This window comes from Chrysochloris asiatica, unplaced genomic scaffold (assembly GCF_000296735.1).
Source record: "Chrysochloris asiatica unplaced genomic scaffold, ChrAsi1.0 scaffold00174, whole genome shotgun sequence".
Lineage (NCBI taxonomy): Eukaryota > Metazoa > Chordata > Mammalia > Afrosoricida > Chrysochloridae > Chrysochloris > Chrysochloris asiatica.
The window spans coordinates 1,223,753-1,233,603 of NW_006408692.1; positions in this window are offsets into that span (position 1 = coordinate 1,223,753).

Here is a 9,851-nt window from a genome sequence, read left to right on the forward strand (position 1 = left end):
TCTTTTTTGTTGAGCCTCTACTTGCACCTTCCTCTTTTTACTGATCCTCTACTTTAACGAGTGTGATGTCCTTTTCCAGGGACTTGTCATTCCTGATAACATATCCAAAGAATGTGAAATGAAGTCTTGGCGATTCTCATTTTGAGGGAGCATTCTGGCTGTGTTTCTTTCAGCACAGATATGTTAGTTCTTCTGGCAGTCCATTGCATATTCAGTACTCTTCACCAACACCAAAATCCAAAGGCAACAATTCGTTTTTGGTCTTCCTAATTAATTTTCCAGCTTTTGCTTACATATGAGCTAATTGAAAATAGCATGGCTTGACTCAGGTATGCCTTAGTTCTCAAAGTGACATCTTTGCTTTTTAATTTTAAAGAGGTCTTTTGCAGCAGATTTGCTCAATGCAAAATGTAGTTTTATTTCTTAACTGCTGCTTCCATGAGCATGGATTGTGGATCCAAGTAAAATGAAATCCTTGAAGACTTCAATCTTTTCTACATTTATATGATAATTCTTGGTCCGGTTGTGATTATTTTTGTTTTCTTTATGTTGAAAGGCAATCCATACTAAAAGCTATCTAAAGTTTGTGATCTTGATCAGTAAGTGTTTCAAGTTCTCTGTGCTTTCATCAAGCAGAGGTATGTCATCTGTATATCACAGATTAGATTGTTAATAAGTCTTCTTCCAATGCTGATGCCATGTTCTTTTTCATATAGTCCAGCTTCTTAAAGTATTTGTTCAGCATACAGATTGAGTAAGCCTGATTTTATATCACACAGTATTCCTTGTTTTATTTGAACAACTTCCTCTTGGTTTATGTATAGGTTCCACATTAGCAAAATTAAGTGTTCTGGAATTTCCAATATTTACAGTGTTGTCCATAATTTGTTGTTGTTTCACACAGTTGCATACCTTTGCACAGTCAATAAAACACAAGTAAACATTTTTCTGATATTCTATGCTTTCAGCCAAGATCCAACATCAGCAATGATATCTCTCATTCCATGTCCTTTTTCTGATTCCAGCTTAAAGGAAAAGTGGAGTCCTGGTGTGGTGCTATAAGATAAGCACTAGACTGCTAACCAAAAGTTCAGCAGTTGGGATCCACCAGCCACTCCTTGTAAACCCTATAGAAAGAATGTCACTAGGAGTCGGAACCTACTCAACAGCACCTTGTTACTGTTAGGTGTAGTCAATCAGTTCCAATTTATAATGGTCTTATGCACAACAGAACATAACACTGCCAAATTCTGCACCAAAATCACAATCATTGTTAATGCAGCCACTGTACCAGTCCATTTCATTGGGGGTCTTCCTTATTTTCGCAGACCGTCCATTTTACCTAGCATGATGTCCTTCTCCAGAGACTGGTTTGTCCTGATAAAATGTCCAAAGTATGAGAGACAAAACTCTCACCATCCTGGCTTCAAAAGAGTATTCAGGCTGTACTTTTTCCAACACAGAATTGTGTGTTGTTCTAGCAGTCCGTGGTACTTTTAATATTCTTCCCCAACACCGTAACTCAAATACATCAGTTCTTTTTTGATCTTCCTTATACACTGTCCAATTTTCACATGCATGTGAGGTTATTGAAAATGCCATGGCTTGGGTCAGGTGCACCTTACTCCTCAAACTGACATCTTTGCTTCTGAACACTTTAAAGAGTTCTTGTGCAGCAGATTTACCTAATGCAGTAAGTTGTTGGATTTTTTGACTACAGCTTTGATGAGTATTAATAGTGGATCCAAGCAGAATGAAGTATTTGACAACTTCAATCTTTTCTTCATTAATCATGATGTTATTTATCGGTCCAGTGATGAGGATTTTGTTTTCTTTACATTGAGGTGCAAAACATATTGAAGACTGGGATCCTTGATCTTCATCAGTAAGTGTTTTCAGTTCCTTTCAATTTCAGCATACAAGGATATTTCATCTGTGTATTGCAGATTGTTAATGAGTCTTACTCCAATTCTGATGCCACATTCTTCTCGTATAATCCAACTTCTCAGATTATTTGCTCAGCATACAGATTGAATAAATATGGTAAAAGAATACAGCCTTAAGACACACCTTTCCTAATGTTAAACTATTCAGTGTAGCCATGTTGTGTTCGAATGACCACCTCTTGGTCTATGCACAGATTTCTTAGGAAGTACAATTAAATGTTCCAGAATATTCATCCCCCACATTGTTGCCCATAGCTTGTCGTGATCCACACAGTCAAAAGCCTTTGCATAGTCACAACAGCACAGGTAAACATCTTTTTCATATTCTCTGCTTTCGACCAAGATCCATCTGACATTAGCAATGCTATCCCTTGTTCCACATCCTCCTCTGAATCTAGTTTGAGCCTCTGGGAGTTCCCTGTCAGTGTACTTTTATAGCCATTTGCATTCCAATCACCAATAATTATCAGTACATCTTGATTGCATGTTTGATCAATTTCAGACGGAAGAAGTTGGTAGAATTACTCAATTTCATCATCAGTGGCTTTAGTACAGGATTGGAGAACACCTGGCCTGTGGCCCCTATAAGGCCTGTGAAATCATTTGACCTGGCGCTGCCAAGGAAATCACAGTTCCAGCCATCATACTATTGTTATTGTTGTTAAGTCCTGTCTAGTCAGTACCGACTCATAAAAACCCTGTATAGGGTTTCCAAGGAGCGGCTCGTGATCTTGAACTGCCAACCTTGTGGTTCAAAATGACCATGCTGTCCAGGGCATTAACCCACAGCACCACAGCCATCACAGAGGTGAGTTAATTAAATGTTTGACCAAATATAGCAGGCTAATTTTTAAGCTGATAATTTTCTATGGCCTGCAAATGATGTTATAAGTTTTGGCAGAAAAACAATTCCCCACCCTGTTTTAGTGGTTGGTACATACATTTGAATAACAGTGATATTAACTGGACTTTCATGGAAGTATATGACTATTATCCTGTCACGGACAGCATTATACTTCAAATAGATCTTGAAATGTTTTTTTGATGATGAATGCAGCATGATTCCCCTTCCCGGCATAGTAAATCATATGCTGGGAATATGACTCAAAATGGCCAAACCCATCTATTTCACTTTACTAATGCCTAGGATTTCAAATTTTATGCATACCATTTCATTTTTGACAACTTTCAATTTTCCTAGGTTTATACTTCATACATTCCATATTGCAGGTATTAATGGATGTTTGCAACTGGGTCTCCTCATTTGCTCATCATTTTGAGTTGTGCCCCTTCAACAAATGAAGGTACCAAAAGCTTTACTCCATTCGCATCATCATGGTCAACTCTACTTTGAGGAGGTCGCTCTTCTCCTGTCGTACTTTGAGTGTCTTCCAACCTGAGGTGCTCAGTTTCTGACAGTATATCTGACAATATTCTGGTGCTCTTCATCATGTTTCAATATTCAATATTCTGGCGCTATCTGACAGTATTCTACCTCTATTTATAAGATTTTTAGTGGTTTACCTCTCCTTCCTAGTCTGTCTTAGTCTGGAAGCTCCACTGAAATCTGTCCACCGTGGGTGATCCTGCTGGTATTTAAAATACTGGTGGTGTAGTTTCCAGAATCACAGCAACATGCAAGCCACCACAGTACCACAAACTGACAGATGAGTGGTGGTAACCACAACATTGGAAAATTAAAGCCTCACAGAGACACAGTTCAGTGTGTCAATTATTTTCTGTTAAACTTACCCAAAATATATGACAGTAATTATGATGTTGTTGTTGTTAAGTGCCATTAAGTCTGTTCTGACTCATAATGACCCTGTATAGCTTCCTGAGGAGCAGTGTGTGGGTTTGAACTACCAGCCTCATGGTTAGTAATCCAGTGCTTATTCTGTAGTACCACACCAGGAATTCAGTAATTCTGATGTTGTTGTTGTTGAGTGCTGTTGAGTCAGTTCTGACCCATAGCAACCCTGTTTCTGAGGAGCAGCAGGTGAGCTTGAACCTCTGACCTTGCAGTTCAATTGGCTTTGTAGTTTGACGCATTAACCCAAAAGCCATCACAGTTCAAATGACTTTGCAGTCTGGTGCCACACCAGGACTCTAATAAGTAATTCTGATAGTCATTATTAATTGAAAACACAGGCCATGGAAGCCAGGTTTGAGTGCCTGATAAAAAAGATGGAAAGGACCCAACTTCTTGGATGTGCTCAGATATTTGCATTTCATTTTCTGTCTCAGGCCAGTGCTGTTTTTGGTACCAAGTTATATTCTTAATGACAAATATTTGTAAAACCTGAGGTGCATTGGATTTGATCAAATAATTACTAGTCTTTCTCTTGGTAACACATAAGTCCCCAGTTGTCAGATTGTGAAACATGAATCAGTTTTGTCAAGACTTTGTCGATATCCAGATCTTCAGGATAATTTATCAGCACCCCACACTGTAGGATAAGCACTGGACTGTTAACTACAACATTGGCATTTCAAACCAAAGCTGCTCCATGGGAGAAAGATAAGGCTATGTCCTCCTGTAAAGATTCAGAGCCTTGGAAACCCTCTACAGGGTTGCTGGGAGACAGAACTGACTGGATGGCACCTAACAACACTCGAATCCCAGGAGAATGTTAGATATATCGATTCCAAACCATAGCAACCCTGTATAGGGTTTCCGAGGAGCAGCTGGTGAGCTTGAACCACCGACCTTGAAGTTCAAACGACTTTGCAGCCTGGCGCATTAACCCACAGCGCCACACCAGGTATATATCTGGTATATACTCTTGCCTAGGATGAGGGAGTATGGTGTAGGGAGTATTTCTCTAAAGGCTGACAACATCTGTAATCATAGTGCCCCTTTTCAAATGATGTAAAGCTGTGAAACCTTTTTCTAGAAAAATGTATATGCATACACATCATTTACATATAAAAGAGATTCCATTATACTTGAATCAAATTTGCTCATTCCAAGAGCCCTTTGTAGGTTAAAAACTGGCCCCGGTACAAGCATCTGTGCCTGACCATTAAAATTTTTTTTACAGTATTTGGAGGCCTTGTGTCCAATGGAACAGAGAGATAAGCATTTCTGTTGGATGTACATCCTAGTACAAAGGGTTTCTCTTGAGGACTAAGGTGCACCTGACCCAAGCCATGATATTTTCAATAACCTCATATGCATGCAAAAGCTGGACAGTGAATAAAGAAGACCATAGAAGAATGGATGCTTTTGAGTTATGGTGTTGGAGGAGAATACTGAAAGTGCCATGGCCTGCCAAAAGAACCAATAGATCCGTTTTGGAAGAAGTGCAGCCAGAGTGCTCCTTGGAGGCCAGGATGGCCAAACTTTGTCTCTCATACTTCAGACATATTGTCAGGGGGGACCAGTCACTGGAGAAGGATATCATGTTTGGTAAGGTGGAGGGTCAGATAAAAAGAGGAAGACCCCCTAGTGAGATGGATTGGCCAAGTGGCAGCATGAATGGGCTCATACATGGCAACAATAGTGAGGTTGGTCCAGGGCCAGGCAGTGTTTTGTTTTGTTGTGCATAGGGTCGCTATGAGTCGGTACTGATTTGATGCCACCTAACAACAACAAACAAAAGGACTGCCCAAAGTATTTGAAAAAAGGGGAAGCCACTTATCAAAATCCTAGCCTTCATCCATCTGGTCACAGATCCTCTTCCCCTATGGGAGAGAAGGCTGGTAGCCATCCTGGATCCACCACTTGGAAAGGTAAGAGTTTGCAGATGTGGGTTATTTGACCATCTCCAGTTCTAGGTGCTCCCTGCACCATTCCATCTCTTTAGAGCCAGGGATCCTAGACACGGAAGGAGTGAGTCTTTTGTGCCTGCCACATTTGGGATAATGGATTTCAGAGAGAAACTAAACTTTTATTTTATTGTTGTTAGTTCATTGCCATCAAGTTAGCTCTGACTCATAGCAATCCTGTCTTGGGTTTCCAAGGCTGTAAATCTTCGTGGGAGCAGAAAGCATCATCTTTCTTCTGAGGATTCATTGGTGGACTCGACCACTAACCTTATGATTCACAGTCCAGTGCTTATCTTACAGAGACACAATGCTCCCACTTTTACTTTACCTACTGTGAAATTCTCTCCAACAAAATCTTTTTGTCCAGCCATCTGCTTGCGTTGTATTTCTGTCATCCCCTGTAAGTAGTAATTATTCCCTGCTCGGAAGCTGAGCTCCATGCTAGGAGTGGATCCTTTGGCTATTATCAAAAGTTCTTTTATTACCCACTATTCTCAGCTTCTGATTTTCCAATAGATACTTTATCTTTTGAAGCTACAAATAAACGCAACATTTATCCCCTCTTTATGACAACGTGAAAGACAAAATGAACGAGCCAATTAAGGATATGATTTTCTTCAGGCTGTTACAATAGGGAGAATAGTTATCAATAAGAAATGTCCAATAGGAAAGGAAGGAGCTCTGGGCTATGTTATTGGTTACCGTCAAGTCATCTCTGACTCTGGGTGACCTTATGTACAACAGAACACGACATTGCCTGGTCCTGTGCCATTCTCATAGGCATTGGTCTGTTCAAGTCTATTTTTGCAACTGTTTTGTCAGTCCACCTCACTAAGGGTTTCTCTTGTTTTTTGTTGACTCTCTAACAAACATAATGTCATTTTTTTAGTGGCTGGTCTTTCTCAATGACATGTCCAAAGTATGTGAGCCAAAGTTGTTGCATCTAAGGAACAATTCTTCTAAGACTGATTTGTTCATTCTTTGGCTATCCTTCGTGTATGTCATATTCTTTGCCAGCACCATAGTTTGAATGTAATAATTTATCTTCTTTATTCCTTTTTATTATTATCCAACTTTCACATGCATATGGGATTTTATAGCAAACAAGAGAGTCATCATGAGTTTATGGGAATCTTGAGGAGAAAGTCTTACCTCAAGAGTCAGGTCTTATCTCAGAATAAGCTAAGACTGGGTGGTCCTTTACTATCAGTGGTTCCTGGAAGCCAAACTAATGAGAGATTATTTAATTATCACTGCTTCCCAAGAATACAGAGTGCAGATAAATTTCAACATTATCAGTATTCTTTTATGTTCAAGAGTAATATCCTTTGTCAGTGAACAATTTAAGGTGATCATAATCTTCCTAAGGCCTTGTTAACTGGAGGAAGTTATGGGGATACAAAGGTGAGGTCCAGTCCTATTTGAGTCTTGGCACCAATCTATGAAGACAAAATGTAGTGGACAGTTAACTTTACACAGACTGTTGCAATAGAGAGAATATTTATTAATGAGGATGATCTCAAAGACAATCAGGAGGTCCTAGGTGTGTGCTTGTTTTTTGTTGTTGTTTTTAATCACCACTGAGTCTGTTACAACTCATAGTAGCTCATATATACAGAGCAGAATTGGGTTACCTAGGGTTTTAAAACCTGTAACCTTTCAAAGCCAGATTGCCAGGCCAAACCACCAAGCACTAAACCATTTGTGCCACCCAGGACTTGTGGTTTTCATTGCTATTGTATGCTCTCAAGTCAATTACCTCTCCTAATGGCTGCATACAACAGAGTAGAACTGCCCCCCATGGGATTGCTCTAGGTTTCAATCCTTATCGGAACACATCACCAGGCTTTCTCCCAAGGGTGCATTCAAATTGCTGACCTTTTGGTTAGTTTCTATTGATGTTGTTAGGTGCCAATGTGTTGGTTCTGACCTATAGCGACCTTATGCACAACAGAATGATCACTGCCGGATCATGACCATCCTCACAATCATTGTTAATCTTGAGCCCACTGCTGCTTCCACTGTGCCAATCCATCTTGTTAGGGGTCTTGCTCTTCTTCGCTGACTCTCCACTTTAGCAGGCATGATGTCCTTTTCCAAGGACTGGTCCCTCCTGATAACATGTCTGAAGTAGGAGAGATGAAATCTCGCCATAAGGACTATTCTGGCCGTACCTCTTCCAACATAGATTTATTTTTTCTTGTCGGAGTCCAGGGTACATTCCCCCCCACCCCACCCCCCACCCAGGGTACTTTTAATATTCTTCTCTATACCATAACTCAAATGCATCTATTCTACAGTCTTCCTTATTCATTTTCCAACTTATGCATGCATATGAAGCTATTGTAAACACAATGACTTGGGTCAGGTGCACCTTAGTCCTCAAACTGATATCTTTGCTCTTCAACACTTTAAAGACAACTTGTGCACCAGATTGACCTGATGCAATGTGTCAGTTGATTTTTTTTTTTTTTTTTTGCCTGCTGCTTCCATGAGTGTTGATAGGGAATCCAAGCAAAATAAAGGCTTTGACAACTTCAATCTTTTCTCCATTTATATGGATGTTGTTTATTGGTGCAATGGTGAGGATTTTTTAATTTTTCTTTACATTGAGGTGCAAAGCATACTGAAGGCTGTGGTATTTAATATTCAACAGTAAGTATTTTAAGTCCTCTTTGCTCTCCAAAAGCAAGGTTGTGTCATCTGCATATTGCAGGTTGTTAATGAGTCTTCCTTCAATCCTGATGCCACTTTCTTCTTCATATAATCCAGCCTCTCTGATTATATTTGCTCAGCATACAGATTGAATAATTTTGGGGGTGGAAATGCAACCCTGGCACACAGCTTTCCTAATTTTAAACCATTCTGTGTTCCCTTGTTCTGTTTGAACAACTGCCTCTTGGTCTATGTACAGGTTCCTCATGAGCACAACCAAGTGTTCTGGAATACCCATTCTCCTCAGTGTTGTCCAAAGCCTGTAATGATCCACACAGTTAAAAAAGCTTTCCATAGTCAATAATGCACAGGTAAACATCTTGGCTTTCAGCCAAGAACAATATCCCCCAATCGATGTCATCTGAATCAGTTTGAACCCCTTTAAATTCCCTATAAATGTACTATTGCAGCCATTTAAAAATTATCTTCAGCAAAACTTTACTTTCAAGTGACATGAATGATATTGTTCCATGATTTCCACATTTCATTGGGTCACCTCTCCTTGGAATGGGTACAAATATGGATCTCTTAGAATCAATTGGTCAGATAGCTATCTTCTAAATTTTTTGGCATAGTTGAATAAGTGCCTCCAGTGCTGCATCAGTTTGCTGAAAAATTTCAACGTGTATTCCATCAATTCCTGGAGCCTTGTTCTTTGCCAATAACTTCAGAGCACCTTGGACTTGTTGCTTTAGTATCATCAGCTCTAGATCATATGTTGCTTCTTGAAGTGGTTGAACAACTCCATTCCTCTTCAATGTGTCATTCCCAGCATAGTGAATCATATGATTGTCAGATTCAAAGTGGACAATACCAGTTCATTTCAGCTCACTAATGCCTCTAACATCGATCTTTATATGCATTCCATTTCATTTTTGACAAGTACCAATTTTCCTCAATTCACACTTCATACATCCTTTCTCCTGATTATCAGTGGATGTTTACAACTGTTTCTCTTTTTTTTTTCTTTTTCAGTTTTGCTACATTTAATAGTTTTTTTTAAGGGATTATTTTTTAGGTCTTGTCAGCAAACTCAAACCAAAGGTACCAAGTACTCCACAGGCTGCAGAGCACTGCCAAGCACCTGAGAAATTTTACATGACTTGGAGCAAATGCAGTTTTTGCCTCTTGAGGAGCTTACAGTCCAAAGATCTGACAATTCGTAGTCTAAGACTCGAATGAACAACAAAGTCATTGATTAAGGCAAATTATTTATACCCTGGAGTTATTATGGATTGAATCACTCATTTTAGAATTTGAATTAATCCAGTCAAACTGACAGGCAAGCCTAAATCATTTGAGAAGTCTTTCAGGCTCATATAGTTATATTAACATTTACCATGTTCCGCAGGAGAAAAATGAGACTTTCTGTTCTTGTAAAATTTGTTATTGTTGTTGTGTACTGTCGATTCGGTCCCA